Below are 17,693 nucleotides of genomic sequence, written 5' to 3'. Positions count from 1 at the left end.
AAATTTAGATAATCATTAAATTAATTGTATGATTTAAATTATTTGCTATTTGATCCTATGTGTTTTGAAAAGTTGAAAACTTTCCCTCAAGTTTAGAAATTTAAATTTTTGATTAAAAGTTTAATTTGAATTATTAAAAATTTCAAACCCTAGAGTTTTACAAATTTAAAATTCACCATATACTATTATAATATTATAAAAATAAGTTGATCTATAAGGGGGTATAAGGTTATGGCCTATAAAATGGTCATTTAATGGGTATCCACTCTCACCCACCGCTTCCTTGATTGGTGGAGGGTAGTTAGTCAAAAAGGTAGGATAGGGTAAACCTTTCCCTCATTAAAAGTATAATGAGTTATAAAGTAACTAAATGTGTTTAAAAAATTCCTAATCTTAGTTACTTTAGGAAAAAGTGAATTTGATGCAATTCCATGAAATTACACTTTCTACCATTGCTAAGACGTTAGTGGAGTGTGTGTGGTTAAACAACACACTAATTGGGTTCTAAGAAAAGGTTGCAAGGGTGACTCGATGTTTGTCATAGATCGATGGAGCGTGTGTGGCTAACCAGCACATCGATTAGGTGACCGTAACATTGTGTGCATCATGTACATTTGCATGGTTATTCACACCCGCTTTGTGATCCTCGGCATCCAAGTCACAAACTTGAGGGGCATATTGAGATTTAAACATAATATTGAAAAGTTCAATGAGTCTCAAAAAGATCTAGGAGTTTTCAATACATTTAAAACTTAATCTGATTTTCGTTTTTCATGGTGGAATAATTATTGAATCGACATTTACTTACCTTCAAATTATTTGCATGTTATATTACGGCATCCCTCTTCTAATTTGTAAATAATGTTGTTGGGTCCTAGCCCTAATTTCTCATTTGGGTGTTTAATTGGGGATTCATTTCTAATCAAACTTGTCTCTTTTCTATTTTAGATGTCAAAAGTGAACAACAATGCTTCCGGATCAAATTCCCCCGGCTCGTTCTCACTCATGAATTTGTGCGGGATAGTGATCTTTGACGGATCCAATTTCAATGATTGGATCTGGAACATCCAAATAGTCACTTGTTATGAAGAAAAAGAGTATGTCCTCGATGAAAAGCTGAAGGAAATCAACATCAACACCGCCTTTGCTGAAGAGATTGTTGCCTTTGAGGCCCATGAGCATGATGCTACAAAACTCCATTGCATCATATTGGCAAATATGACTGTAGAACTCCAGAAGTCCTATGAGGACATGTATCCCTATGAGATCCATTAAGATCTGTTGGACCGGTACCACCAGAGTGCTAGGCAAGAAAGGTGCGAGATCATCACTTTGATGATCACTGCCAAAATAGGTAATACAGAGTCCCTTATTGCTCATCTGCAAAAGATACAGAGATATGTTGATCACCTACTAAAGTTAAATGTTAACTTTGATGAAGAGTTATCAATCGACATCATCCTTCACTCCTTGCCTCCCTGCTACAACCATTTCCGCATGACCTACCACAAGAACACGGAGGAGGTCACTTTGAGAAAGCTTCAAGGCTTGCTGAGGACTGCTGAGAGCAACCTCAAAGATAAATCTGTTGCATCAACTCCTACTCCTGCTGCTTCCCCAGTCTTGGAAATTAGGCAAGGAAAGGGTAAGAAGAGGAAGGCTCCCTCAAAGAGCAATTGTAAGGGAAAGTCCCAAGATGGTACCTCTTCTAGTGGAACCAAAGTTCGTTTTGCTAAACCCAACTCCAACCCCAAGGAGGTAGAGTGCCATTACTACCAAGAAATAGGGCATTGGAAATGAAGCTGCCCAAAGTATCTACAAGATATCAACGATGGAAAGATCAAGCTGTCCTTTGCAGGTATTTACACTATTAAATCTAATGATTCATCACATGCTATTTCTTGGGTTATTGATACAGGGTGTGGTTTTCACGTTTGTTCTGATCTGCAGGGCCTAAGAAGAAATAGGGATGTGGAGCATGGGAAGATAAACTTGATCATGAGGAACAGAAGATCGTCGCCTGTCACCAAGATTGGAGTTTATTCATTAGTGCTTTGTAATGGATTAGGATTAGATTTAAATAATTGTTGCTATTTCCCAGATATGGAAAGAAACATCATTTCTTTTCGTGGTTTATATAGACAAGGATTTAGATATTCATTTGATAATGAAAAGGTTTCTATTAATGCTTATCATAATGGTGTTTTCTATTTTGAAGCATTACCTTGTAATGGAATATATGCAACTGTGATGATTGTAGATAATTTAGGAAATGATGTGTTGTGTATTGATTCTTCCAATAGTTTGGATAAAGCATGCTTGTGGCATTATCATCTTGGACATGTCAACATGAAACGCATAACCCAACTCCAAAAGGATGGAGTGTTGGAATCATTCGACCTTAGGTACTATGACATGTGCGAGTCTTGTTTACTTGGAAAGATAACCAAGTCACCTTTCACTGGCTCTTGTGAAGGCGGTGAGGGTTTATTGGATCTCATACACACCGATGTATGTGGGCCCTTTAGATCCAACACAAGGGATGCAAACCGCTTCTATGTGACTTTAACTGATGATTATAACAGATATGGGTATATCCACTTAATCAAACACAAGCCAGAAACTTTTTAGAAGTTCAAAGAGTTTAAACAAGAGGTGGAGAATCAGTTGGGTAGGAAAATGAAGTTGTTTCGATACCATCGATGTGGAGAGCACGTAAGTCTTGAATTCCACGAGTACCTCAAGTAATGTGGAATCGTTTCGCAATTGACTCCACCTAGAACAACACAGTTGAATGGTGTGGCTGAGAGACGTAATCGAACCTTGCTAGACATAGTTCGTTCCAAGGTGAGTCGTGCTTCACTACCTATCTCATTTTGGGGGTATGCCTTAGAGACTGTCGCACATATCCTTAACTTAGTCCCTACCAAGAAGGTTGACAAAACACCTCATGAGATGTGGAGAGGGAAAGCTCCCTCGTTGGCACATATCAAGGTTTAGGGTTGCGAGGGTTTCGTAACACGAGAGACTCATGACAAGCTCGAACCTCGTAGTGAGCGGTGTATTTTCTTCGACTACCCACAGAAGTCCTTTGGATATCTCTTCTATAGACCGAGTGACAATGTTATCTTCGTCACGAGGAGAGGGGTTTTCCGAGAGCAAGAACTAATAAGCCAAGGAGACAGTGGAAGGCAAATCAATCTTGAAGAGATTCAAGAGTCGAGCAATGAAGGAACCTCTAACGTTGGCGCTCAACCTGAGGAGGAAACTCCGGTTGAACCGATTGATGAGTCCTTACCTCTTAGATTTTCCTAAACAGTTAGGGTTCAACCCCATTTTTATGGTTTTCATATTACTACAGAAGGGGATACGTTCATTAGTGATAGTACACTAGTGAATTTGGAATGAACCTAATAGCTATAAGGAAGCCATGGCATGCCTAGAGTCTGCAAAGTGGAAAGAGGTGATGGACAGCGAGATTCAGTCCATGTACGACAACCAAGTTTGCAGCTTGGTTAATAATGTGCTAGGTCGTAAGACGGTCGGGTGCAAGTGGATCTTCAAGAAGAAGACCAACACACTACTAGAAAAACACCCTTTTACGACGCTCATTGCGCGTCGTAAAAGGCTCAGAGGACACGCAAATGCGCGTCAAGGAAGGCCCTGTCATAAAGAGAGACGACACGCATTTACGACGCTCATTTACGACGTGAAATTACGACACGCGTTTACAACACGCAATGCGTATCAAGGAAGGCCCTGTCATAAAGGAAGACAACACGCATTCGCATGTCGTAACCTTACGACGCGCGTGTTAATGTCACGCAATGCGTATCAAGAAAGCCCCTATCAAGAAAGGCCATGTCATAAATGAAGACGACACACATTTTTGCGTATCGTAAATTTAAATGTTTAAAAAAAAATTTATATATTTATTAATTTTTCAATTAAATTTGAATTTAATTTCTCATAATAGAAATAAAATACCATATACAAGAAATAAAATCCATTGCATAATATAAAATAAAATTTCATACTCAAAAAATAAAATAAATTGCACAAATTATAATGTCATACAAAGAATCATTCAAATGTTAAATAAAAATAATACATTGCTAACATGGGTTATACATTCCTATAAAAATAACCAATAATCATACAACTTTTTTTCTTATTGAAAAGGAATGTCAAACATGATTACAAGTCTCCCTTAATCTTGATTACTCGCCTACTAACATGGGTTATACATTCCGAGCTACTTAGTTTAAAACTACGCACATCAACAACACCTGTAAATTTGAATCATGCAACCATTAGATTCACATATTGAGAAATCAAAGTATACTATGTTATTTCTTACATTTAACCTTCTTATATGTAATAAGATGAAATGAAATTAGGATGATATAATAAACACTCATAAATAGCTTAGTAGATTAAAACTAGTCCACATTTAGTCTATTAAGTAAAATAAAAAAGAAACAAGACTTCAATTATAAGGATTATAAGGATGAGTATGGTTTAGAAACCTCCACCACCATAAATGCTTGAGTTCTGAAGCTTTCCCCTATATCCGAAACACAAATTGTATAAAAAAACAGTATATTAAGTTGGCATCCACATCAACCAAGAGATGAAAAATTATTTATTTATCGTGCAATCAGTTGCTAACTTACTGTATATAATATATAAAATGTTTAAAGAATGAAAGTTTTAACTAATAGTAAGAAAACAAATAACAAAATGAGGTAATAAGATAAATATACGCAAGTGAAGCGCCAAATAAGACACTTACCTTATAACTAAGATGAGAAGGTGGAAGTAAGATAGACCTCAGCAAAAAGATTTTGAGCTTTTTCAATGAGTTTTATGTCACACCCCAAAACCGATAATGGCGGAATACGTTTCGGGGTGGATGACGTAGTGTACGGTATCATCACAATTGCATAATAGTAAAAGCAAGAAACATACAACCATTTCATTAACATAGTAAGTGTATTTACAAGTGTGTTTTGTAATGTTTGACAAACACCAAAAGTAAACAAAAATAAGAGATGGGTCTTGCATGCTCCATCTTCTCCAAAAATGCTGCAGTTGTACCTGTCTATCTTTGACCTGAAGATACAAGTTATTTTGAAAAGAATATCAGCATAAAGCTGGTGAGTTCATAAGAGTTTAGTGTGAGTTCTTATATAAAAAGCATTAAAATCATTAGTATGAAAGCTGAAGTTTATGGTCATAAGTAGTGGTAAAACCTAGAAAATCCTATATTTTCCAGGACTGTATAGTAAGTGAAAACCTTTAAGAAAAATGATATTTCCATCTTTGAAAACCATTTATCGTAGAAGTATAATAGTGACTCACCAATAAGTAAAGCAGTATGGTAAGTTATACTTGAAGTAAATAATAGTGGTGCAGCTTCCTTTAGTATTAGATACTTATTTACTTCGGGATATTAACTTTATCTTTTGTTTAGCGTTTTAGCACAGTTATAGTGTAATTCTTGTATGTTGCCAATAGTGTGAGTAATAGCGGACCCCCATGACCTTCCCGGTCATGTATAGTGTAGTGGAGTAAAGGCATCCCTGGACCTGTGCAGCTCGGACTGAAGTTATCAGTCGGGATGTAATAGCGTCTGCCCCATATAGATCTATACGTATAGTGTCATCTTCCCATCGGAAAACTTCGGGCGTAGTGTGTAGCAAATAGAGTATCTCGTAGTGGGTAAATGAGTTATCTTATGATTTGTACTTTCTCTCGTATTATAGTGGAGTAGTCTTTTGTATAACTTGTATTGTATTCTCTTATTAGTGTATAATTTCATAATAGAGAGAATTATAGTAGTGTAGAGTAGTAGTTAAAACAAGGGATAAAGACTTTAACTACACCTATTATAGTTAACTTAGTGTATGTGGTTCTAGTCAGGTTAGTGATTTAGGCATCTAATGAAATAAGAAGTACTCGTAATCTGTACTAATATACGAGATATATAACTAAGAAATCAACGACAGTCGGACGGATAACCACTACCCTAAGCCCTCAATCAAACAAGAACAGGAAATAAGGCGAGCGATCGCTCCTAAGTCCTTCAAGTCTTACTTATATAAATGTATCAGTGTGATTACATTTTTATAAGGAGATTTATTAAATAAAAGTATTGTACAAAAGAGACATTTAAAACTTGTTTGACTATTCAAAATAGTTTTGAAAACAAATGATTGATTTATAAGGCATAGTGATAAATCACATGTGATTTGAACTACAGGTAGTGAATCACATGTGATAAATTCTGTAACAGGATTAGCTGCCTTGTATAACATTTCATAAACATGTATATTCAACTTGTATCTCCCCCCCTAAAACATATAAAACAATTGAAAGGTTCATTAAAGGGGTATGAACTCACCTGAATTTGCGTAAATCGGGTGAATCGGGTAAAAGTGTCGGTTGAGCGTTTCGTTCAAAACAATGACTTGTAAACCTTTTAGGACCCTAATGTCATATGAAAATATGTGTTTTACAAGAATTTAATCATTTTATGCTTTCCGTTTAAGTATTGAGGCATTCTAGCATCAATTCGGGGTTTTAGGGCCTAGAAGGGGTTCTCGGGAGTGGTTTAAGGCTAAGAAGGATTTACGGGAGGGTCCATGAGCTCACTCCCTTGGAGTTTACGGCCCAAAGGCCACTCCTTGGGAGTTTCCGGCCATAAGCCCCCTAGGCTTGGCCGTAAACTCATGTGGCCTTCCAAAATGCATGTATAAGGCCTTATTTCACTTCCTTAATTTAGTGGTATGTGTCTTGGACCAATATGGAGGGATTAAACCCTCATTTTGTGACATTTTGGGGAGTTTACAGCCAAGACTTGTTCTTGGGCCGTAAACTCCATTTAATCCCTCAAAATGGTGGTTTAAATGGTACAACATGCTCTTATTCACCTTAGGTAAATTCTAGAAGGCCTTAAAATGAGTTTTGGGACATTTTGGCATGAAAATTGGGGAGTTTACGGCCCAAGAATATCCTTGGCCATAAACTCTTCTTTTTGCCTCAAAATGGGAAGTTTAATGGTACAACACACATCCAAGGGCCTTAGCTAAATTCCTTACATGCATTAGATAAGTTTTGGGACTTGTTTGACACAAAAACTTGGGTGTTTACGGCCCAAGCTTAGCCTTGGCCGTAAACTCCTCTTTTTGTCCTCAAATGATGTTGTTTAATGCATTTAAACATTCCCTAGTGTCAAGACTAAATTACCAAACACCCTAGATGAGTTTTTGGGGCTTTTAACAAGGGTTTTTGGGGTGTTTAGGGTGTTTACGGCCTAAGCATAAGCTTGGGCCGTAAACTCCTTTTTAAGCTTCAACTCCTTGTGTTTTAATGTCCAAATTCTCCTAGGTATATGTCTTAATTAGTCCATAAGCTTAAAGGAAGAAAAAAATGAGGTTTTTGGCATGTGTTTAGGGGTTTACGGCCTAAGAGGCTTCTTAGGCCGTAAACTCCTCTTTGGTCCTTGTTTTCTATGATTTTGGCCCCTAAATACAATGAAGTATGTTTAGACTAAGATAGGGAATGAGTCCTTACGTTTGGATGCCGGAAATTCGCGGATTTGGGGTCGATTTTGGGTCTAGAGAGAGAAAGTCGTGAGAAAGAGAGGTGAAGGTGTGGTAAAAGAGTTCAGTTGTAGTATTCATTTGTTTAAATATGTCTCGGGTATTGCACCCGATATACGGCTACCCGATGCTGAAGTTTAACGGAGTTAAAACTTTTTACCCGGGTGAAGTGGTTGAAAAGTAATATAACTCTATTTAGTTGAACAGGGTTAACATTTACAAGTTATAATTACTTATGATAATATCGGAACATATACTTAACTAGATATTTGTTTATTGACGACTCCAAGCATTACCGAAAATAACATATAGTGACGCATTTCGTTAGTGAAAATAGGGTTTGTAACGGCAATATATTTGGGGTTGTCACATCATCCCCCCGTTAGGGGAATTTCGTCCCGAAATTTAGAATTCATACAGTACTACTACGCGAAGAGATGGGGGTATTTGAGTTTCATTTGGTCTTCGCGCTCCCAAGTGAATTCCGGTCCTCGTTTGGCGTTCCACCGAACTTTCACAATTGGGATACGACTTTGTTTCGTTCGTTTTACTTCTCGATCCATAATCTCCGCAGGCTCCTCCACGAAGTTGAGGCTCTCATTGACCTCAATCTCGTCAAGGGGAATTACGAGTGTCACGTCTGACAGACATTTCTTCAAGTTCGAGACGTGGAAGGTAGGGTGTATGTTGCTTAGTTTGTGAGGTAGGTTGAGTTTATAAGCTACGGGGCCGATTCTGGCGAGAATCTCGAAAGGCCCTATGTACCTTGGGTTCAGCTTTCCACGCTTTCCAAAACGTATTGTGCCCTTCCAGGGTGAGACCTTCAACAGGACTCGATCTCCCACCTGGAATTCCAAGGGTTTTCTGCGTTTGTCGGTGTAGCTTTTCTGTCGATCCCTAGCGGCTTTTAGTCGTTCACGTATCTGTACAATCTTCTCGGTCGTCTCTCGAACGATCTCCGGACCAGTGAGAGAGCTGTCAGGAACTCTTCCTCTAGCTAGCTGAGTGTCACCTACCTCAACCCAGCACAGAGGGGATCTGCACTTACGGTCATAGAGGGCTTCGAATGGGGCTACCTTGATGCTCGTATGATAACTATTATTATAAGAAAACTCCACAAGAGGTAAGTGTGTGTCCCATGATTTGCCGAAGTCAATCACACAAGCTCGCAGCATATCTTCTAAGGTTTGAATCATCCTCTCACTTTGTCCGTCGGTCTGCGGATGGTAGATTGTACTCATGTCCAGCCTCGTTCCTAGTGCCTCTTGCAATGATTGCCAAAACCTAGAGGTGAATCTACTATCTCTGTCTGAGATAATAGATATACGGATGCCATGTAGTCATACTACTTCCTTAATGTATGTTCTAGTGAGTTTCTCCATCTTGTCCGTTTCTTTGATGGGTAGGAAGTGTGCGAACTTGGTCAACCTGTCAACTATGACCCAAATGGTATCTAATCCACCCCCTGTCTTGGGGAGTTTGGTTATAAAATCCATTGTGATCCGCTCCCACTTCCATTCTGGTATCTCAGGTTGTTGGAGGAGTCCCGATGGCTTTTGATATTCGACCTTGACCTTCGCGCAAGTAAGGAACTTACTCACAAAGGTGGCGATCTCCGCTTTCATGTTCGGCCACCAGTATAGCTTTTTGAGGTCCAGATACATCTTATCTGAACCCGGGTGGACGGAGTAGCGAGTATTATGTGCTTCTCTCATAACCAAATCTCTAAAACCTCCATGGCGTGGCGTCCAGATTCGGTTCATGAAGTAGTAGGCTTCGTCACCCTTAACCTCCAGATTTTTATCCATTCCTCGCAGGGATTATCCCGTCACGTTCTCAGGCTTTAAGGCTTCCAGCTGAGCCTCTTTGATCTGTGTGGATAGATGCGAATGGATAGTCATCGTCAACGACTTGGCATTTCGACCAGTATACTCCTTCCTACTCAGTGCGTCTACTACTACGTTGGCTTTTCCCAGGTGATATCTAATTTTGCAATCGTAATAGTTAAGTAGCTCGACCCATCGCCGCTGCCTCATGTTGAGTTCTTTTTGGTTCAGTATGTGTTGAAGACTTTTATGATCAGTGTACACCACACTCTTCGTCCCGTATAAGTAGTGTCTCTAGATTTTTAGTGCAAAGACAACCGCTCCTAACTCGAGGTCGTGAGTAGTGTAATTCGCCTCATGGGTCTTTAGCTGTCTCGAGGCATATACGATAACCTTACCCCGTTGCATCAAGACACAACCGATCCCCTGATTGGATGCATCACAATATACAACAAAATCTTCTGTCCCTTCGGGAAGGGATAATACTGGTGCGGTGCATAGGGCTCGCTTCAGGGTTTGGAATGCCTTCTCCTGTTTTTCTTCCCAGTCGAACGATCCGCCTTTTTGTGTCAGCATAGTGAGAGGCTTCGCAATCCGAGAGAAGTTTTGTATGAATCTACGGTAGTAGCCAGCGAGGCCTAGAAATTGACGAATTTCCGTAGGCGTCTTCGGTGCTGACCAGTTCTCAATAGCTTTAATCTTGGAGGGATCCACATGAATTCCTTCTTCACTAACCACGTGACCTAAGAATTCAACTCTTCGGATCCAAAACTCGCACTTAGAGAACTTCGCATATAACTTTTCGGATTGCAACGTTTTCAGGACTCGTCGTAAGTGATCCCTGTGTTCTTCCTCGCTCCGAGAGTAAACGAGGATATCGTCAATGAAGATGATGAAAAACTGATCCAGGTATGGAAGACACACTCTATTCATCAAGTCCATGAATACTGTGGGGGCGTTAGTCAGTCCAAAGGGCATCACTACGAACTCAAAATGTCCGTAGCGGGTTCGAAAAGCTGTCTTCGGGACATCTTCCTCAAGTACCCGTAACTGATGATACCCAGATCTAAGATCAATCTTGGAGAAGTAACTTGCTCCTTGTAGTTGATCAAACAGATCGTCGATACGAGGGAGAGGGTAGCGATTTTTAACCGTGAGTTTATTGAGTTCTCTATAATCGATGCACATCCGAAACGATCCGTCCTTCTTCTTCACGAACAAGACCGGAGCTCCCCAAGGTGAGAATCTTGGTCTTATAAAGCCCTTGCTGAGCAGTTCGTTGAGTTGACCGGATAGTTCTTGCATTTTGGCGGGCGCTAGACGGTAGGGCGACTTAGCTACGGGGGTAGCTCCTGGAACCAGGTCGATTCTGAACTCAACCTGACGTTTGGGAGGTAGGCCGGGAAGATCCTCCGGGAAGACATCAGGGAACTCGCATACTACGGGAACGCCTTTTGGATCTTTCGATTTCTGGTTAGTGTCGACAACGTGAGCAAGAAAAGCGCGATATTCCTTGCGTAAGTATTTCTGAGCCTGAATACTGGAGATGATACGAAGACTCGTACTCGGCTTATCTCCATATATCAATAGGGTTTCGTGATTCGGAAGGTTCAGGCGAATGTCTTTGTCGGAACATAGGATATCTGCGCGATGGAGACTCAACCAATCCATACCAACAATGACATCGAAATTTTTGATTGAGACTGGCATAAGATAGATTTGAAATGAGTGCTCGTCTAACATGAGAGTGCAACCTATGTAGATTTCGCTAGAGCTTTCTGTTTTCCCATTAGCCATTTCTATGACGAATGTTTCTTTTAGTGGTCGAGGGGTTTGTTTGAGTAAGTGTTTAAAGTTATGATTTACGAAGCTTATTTATGCACCACTACCAAATAAGACACAGGCATAGGAGTTGTTGAGAAGAAACGTACCCGTGACTACCGTGGGATCTGCTACCGCTTCATTGTGACCGATAGCGAGTAACCTTCCAGTTCCCCCAGCATTTGTGGTCTTTGGACAGTTTCTTTTAAAATGACCCGCCTCTCCGCAGCCATAACAAGTTGGGGTCACTCCTGTACCAGGAACCTGCGTGATCGGTTTGGGAGGGGCCTTACAAAATCGGACAGTATGGCCCTTTCGACCGCAGTTGGAACACTGCAGTTCACGGCAGGGGCCGTTGTGGTGGAAAGGGCACTTGGGACACTTGGGCAAGTTTCCACTATAAGCTTTCGGCGGGGCTGGAGCAGCTGGGGTAGCCGGGGTGGTGGCAGCATGGACCGCCACAATTTGCTGGTCCTTTGAGGAGGTTTGAGTTTTCTTGCCCTTCTTCTTATCCCATCACTTCCTTTTCCTATCAGATGAAGCGGGTGGTGTAGTGATTGTTGTGGTTGCTGTTGCTAGAGTGGAGGAGATTTCGTGGTTGATCAGACTCTGGGCCAATTCCTTGGCGCTGTCAAAAGTGGTAGGGCGCGAGGCTAGAACATTTCCTCGATACGGGGGCACTAAACCCCAGATGTACCGTTCAATCTTCTTGCTTTCCGAGGGGATCATATTGGGGCACATAGCCGCCAAGTTGCAAAACCTGGCCGTATAAGCTGTTATGTCAGTCCCCTTCATCTTGAGGTTCTAGAGTTCTTCCTCAAGTTTCTGAACTTCGCCCCTAGGGCAGTACTCTCCTCTCATGAGGTCTTTCAGAGTGTCCCAGCCCATAGCATTGGCTGTGACCAGGGAGAGTGAACTGACATGGCCGTTCCACCATGTCAAGGCCCTGTTAGTAAGGGTAGCAGTAGCGAACTTGATTTTGCTCTCTTCGGGACAAGAGCACATCTCAAACACTGCTTCGGTTCTTTCGAACCATTGGGATACTGCCAGAATTCCTCCGGTACCGTCGAAGAAGGTAGGTTTACATTTCATGAAATCCTTATAAGTGCATCCCTGCACCCTATGATGGACTTCACCGAACCTGGAGTTACCACCGCTCGCATCCCCAGAGTTCATTTGGGCCATGGCTGCTGTCACGGCCGCGGTCACCGCTGTTTGGAACAACACCGGGTGGATCTGTGGAGGAGGAGGTGGTGGAGTAGGGGTTTGAGTTGTGGGTCTTCCTCTGCTGGGACGCTTTCGTGGAGGCATCCTTTACTGGAAGAATTATAGAAATGATAGCAATAGTAAGAGCCTATTGCGAATATAAATAGAGTGTTTCGTGGATTAAATCAACATAATCCAAGATCAGGATGAGATTTATAGCAATAGAGAAATCAACTGCCAATATACTGGTATTAATGATGCAACACAAGTTCATGAAAATTGACCTAACAGTAGGTCTTACATCATACCATAGAGAAAATGTTGGCAGTTTAGAGGTTTAACTAGAGTACTTTCCAGCTAGGAATGTTTACAGATAATAGATCTATGGAACATAGAGTGAAAAGGCTAATCCTTTAAACAAAAGATTGAGGTAACTAGACGTCTTCTACTGGCGACGGTTACTTGTCGGGCGAATCCTCAGATCTGCTAGCTGACGCATAACTTCTTGAAGGTGTCGATCATGAGTCATTTGGTGTGTACGAAATTCCCTAACTTCGGCTCGGGATGCAGTCAGTTGATGCTGCAGAGCCTCATTGGCCCTCCTTGTCCTGTCCATGGCTTCTTCGAGTTGACGGATGCGAACCATGTTGAGATTCGAGTTGGCATCCACTTCTACAACTCGACCTATAGCAGCTTGACCCTGCTCGACGTTCCTGGCAATCCTTCGGATCATGATGGGCAGGACCCGATCTGCTGATCCTCCTTCGTTTATGTTGTAGAAGCTTCGGTATCCATTGTATGGCATGGGCTGACCCTGCTCCTCGCTCCATCTGTGCAAGGATATGGCCCACATAGGAGTGGGACCCTGAAATGTCGGACGGGGGTTGGGGTTCGGAGCTCCGGGAGGTAGGTTATTAACTTCTGGCTCGGAGTCGGAGTTATCCGGAAAGCCTTCTACTCGGTGGTCATCCAGAGGGATTGGATGATCATCGTACGACTCTTCGCTGAGCCATCCTCCATTACCCTGGTTTGGGTAGTACGGGTCGCCAGGAGGGTGGAAGCCAGCCATGATATCTATGCGAGAAAAGGGAAAAGTAGATTAATAGGCGCACTAACCTAAATTACTTATAAGATGGTCATCACGAGTTAGACCAATACTTGCATAATGCATACTAATTACATGTGACTGGGGCAGGATAGTCCGTCGAATAAGTGACCCTAACTCTAAATCCACAACCAAAAAAGGAACAGGAAGTAAAGCAAAGATCACAGATTCTAAGTCTATAACGCCCTAGTCAAATGTAACCGGGAAGTATCCATTTAGCAACTATTGCTCCATCAGTAACGACCCTTTTTAGTTCTCACAGATGTATGTTTTTAGAGGTACACAATACTCCTATAGTATTCTAATGTTAACGTTATTGTGGTAGTGTTGGTAAGTTTTAGACTTGTTGTAACACCACAACCAAGCTTAGGCACATGCTAGTCACTCCCAGGAAAACGTAGTTGATCAGGCTACATCCCCCTAAATGTGACTATATGTCTCTAAGCCCAATTGTGCTATCCAACAATCTTAATACTTTTGTTTTGTTCTAGGATAATACTGACTTCTGCGTTTTATAGTGATGTGTGTATATACATATATATACTTAGTTAAATCCTTTAGATACTTAACAGTATATATTCTTGGTCAGAGTGTTTTAATCCCGAAGTGTTTATAGTTCGTATATCTTTTATAGGTTGATATACTTGATTCACTATAAACAATGCTCTGATACCAATCTGTCACACCCCAAAACCGATAACGGCGGAATACGTTTCGGGGTGGATGACGTAGTGTACGGTATCATCACAATTGCATAATAGTAAAAGCAAGAAACATACAACCATTTCATTTACATAGTAAGTGTATTTACAAGTGTGTTTTGTAATGTTTGACAAACACCAAAAGTAAACAAAAATAAGAGATGGGTCTTGCATGCTCCATCTTCTCCAAAAATGTTGTAGTTGTACCTGTCTATCTTTGACCTGAAGATACAAGTTATTTTGAAAAGAATATCAGCATAAAGCTGGTGAGTTCATAAGAGTTTAGTGTGAGTTCTTATATAAAAAGCATTAAAATCATTAGTATGAAAGCTGAAGTTTATGGTCATAAGTAGTGGTAAAACATAGAAAATCCTATATTTTCCAGGACTTTATAGTAAGTGAAAACCTTTAAGAAAAATGATATTTCCATCTTTGAAAACCATTTATCGTAGAAGTATAATAGTGACTCACCAATAAGTAAAGCAGTATGGTAAGTTATACTTGAAGTAAATAATAGTGGTGCAGCTTCCTTTAGTATTAGATACTTATTTACTTCGGGATATTAACTTTATCTTTTGTTTAGCGTTTTAGCACGGTTATAGTGTAATTCTTGTATGTTGCCAATAGTGTGAGTAATAACGGACCCCCATGACCTTCCCGGTCATGTATAGTGTAGTGAAGTAAAGGCATCCCTGGACCTGTGCGGCTCGGACTGAAGTTATCAGTCGGGATGTAATAGCGTCTGCCCCGTATAGATCTATACATATAGTGTTGTCTTCCCATCGGAAAACTTCGGGTGTAGTGTGTAGCGAATAGAGTATCTCGTAGTGGGTAAATGAGTTATCTTATGATTTGTACTTTCTCTCGTATTATAGTGGAGTAGTCTTTTGTATAACTTGTATTGTATTCTCTTATTAGTGTATAGTTTCATAATAGAGAGAATTATAGTAGTGTAGAGTAGTAGTTAAAACAAGGGATATAGACTTTAACTATACCTATTATAGTTAACTTAGTGTATGTGGTTCTAGTCAGGTTAGTGATTTAGGCATCTAATGAAATAAGAAGTACTCGTAAGCTGTACTAATATACGAGATATATAACTAAGAAATCAACGACAGTCGGACGGATAACCACTACCCTAAGCCCACAATCAAACAAGAATAGGAAATAAGGCGAGCGATCAGTCCTAAGTCCTTCAAGTCTTACTTATATAAATGTATCAGTGTGATTACATTTTTATAAGGAGATTTATTAAATAAAAGTATTGTACAAAAGAGACATTTAAAACTTGTTTGACTATTCAAAATAGTTTTGAAAACAAATGATTGATTTATAAGGCATAATGATAAATCACATGTGATTTGAACTACAGGTAGTGAATCACATGTGATAAATTCTGTAACAGGATTAGCTGCCTTGTATAACTTTTCATAAACATGTATATTCAACTTTTATCTCCCCCTTAAAACATATAAAACAATTGAAAGGTTCATTAAATGGGTATGAACTCACCTGAATTTGCGTAAATCGGGTGAATCGGGTAAATCGGGTAAAAGTGTCGGTTGAGCGTTTCGTTCCAAACAATGACTTCTAAACCTTTTAGGACCCTAATGTCATATGAAAATATGTGTTTTACAATAATTTAATCATTTTATGCTTTCCGTTTAAGTATTGAGGCATTCTAGCATCAATTCGGGGTTTTAGGGCCTAGAAGGGGTTCCCGGGAGTGGTTTAAGGCTAAGAAGGATTTACGGGAGGGTCCATGAGCTCACTCCCTTGGATTTTATGGCCCAAAGGCCACTCCTTGGGAGTTTACGGCCGTAAGCCCCCTAGGCTTGGCCGTAAACTCATGTGGCCTTCCAAAATGCATGTTTAAGGCCTTATTTCACTTCCTTAATTTAGTGGTATGTGTCTTGGACCAATATGGAGGGATTAAACCCTCATTTTGTGACATTTTGGGGAGTTTACGGCCAAGACTTGTTCTTGGGCCGTAAACTCCATTTAATCCCTCAAAATGGATGTTTAAATGGTACAACATGCTCTTATTCACCTTAGGTAAATTCTAGAAGGCCTTAAAATGAGTTTTGGGACATTTTGGCATGAAAATTGGGGAGTTTACGGCCCAAGAATATCCTTGCCCATAAACTCTTCTTTTTGCCTCAAAATGGGAAGTTTAATGGTACAACACACATCCAAGGGCCTTAGCTAAATTCCTTACATGCATTAGATAAGTTTTGGGACTTGTTTGACACAAAAACTTGGGTGTTTACTGCCCAAGCTTAGCCTTGGCCGTAAACTCCTCTTTTTGTCCTCAAATGATGTTGTTTAATGCATTTAAACATTCCATAGTGTCAAGACTAAATTACCAAACACCCTAGATGAGTTTTTAGGGCTTTTAACAAGGGTTTTTAGGGTGTTTAGGGTGTTTACGGCCTAAGCATAAGCTTGGGCCGTAAACTCCTTTTTAAGCTTCAACTCCTTGTGTTTTAATGTCCAAATTCTCCTAGGTATATGTCTTAATTAGTCCATAAGCTTAAAGGAAGAAAAAATGAGGTTTTTGGCATGTTTTTAGGGGTTTACGGCCTAAGAGGCCTCTTAGGCCGTAAACTCCTCTTTGGTCCTTGTTTTATATGATTTTGGCCCCTAAATACAATGAAGTATGTTTAGACTAAGATAGGGAATGAGTCCTTACATTTGGATGCCGGAAATTCGTGGATTTTGGGTCGATTTCAGGTCTAGAGAGAGAAAGTAGTGAGAGAGAGAGAGAGGTGAAGGTGTGGTAAAAGAGTTCAATTGTAGTATTCATTTGTTTAAATATGTCTCAGGTATTGCACCCGATACACGGCTACCCGATGCTGAAGTTTAACAGAGTTAAAACTTTTTACCCGGGTGAAGTGGTTGAAAAGTAATATAACTCTATTTAGTTGAACGGGGTTAACATTTACCAGTTATAATTACTTATGATAATATCGGAACATATACTTAACTAGATATTTGTTTATTGACGACTCCAAGCATTACCGAAAATAACATATAGTGACGCATTCCGTTAGTGAAAATAGGGTTTGTAACGGCAATATATTTGGGGTTGTCACATTTTATAAGTGGAGTATGAAGTGGAGATCCTCTAGTTGCCATTGGATTCTTTGCTAATTCCCATGATTCTTTCCACAACAAGTAGGCAACATCCTACATTCAACAACACTTAATTACATACAAACTTCTACTTTTGTTTTACCAAATCAAATCTAAATGTTTATCAAAACAGACTTACATGAAGTTGACCAATAGAAAGAAAGAAATCCTTGAGAAACTCATGCTTATATCACCTGAAATAATAGACACATCTTCATATTCTCATATGAAATTAAATAGAAAAACTTATATAGCCTTTACCTTGCATAATGTGTGAATAGATCGCATGAAT

The sequence above is a fragment of the Lactuca saligna genome, chromosome 9, assembly GCF_052625555.1.
Source record: "Lactuca saligna cultivar CGN05327 chromosome 9, ASM5262555v1, whole genome shotgun sequence".
NCBI classification, from domain to species: Eukaryota; Viridiplantae; Streptophyta; class Magnoliopsida; order Asterales; family Asteraceae; genus Lactuca; species Lactuca saligna.
This window is presented reverse-complemented; position numbering follows the sequence as displayed.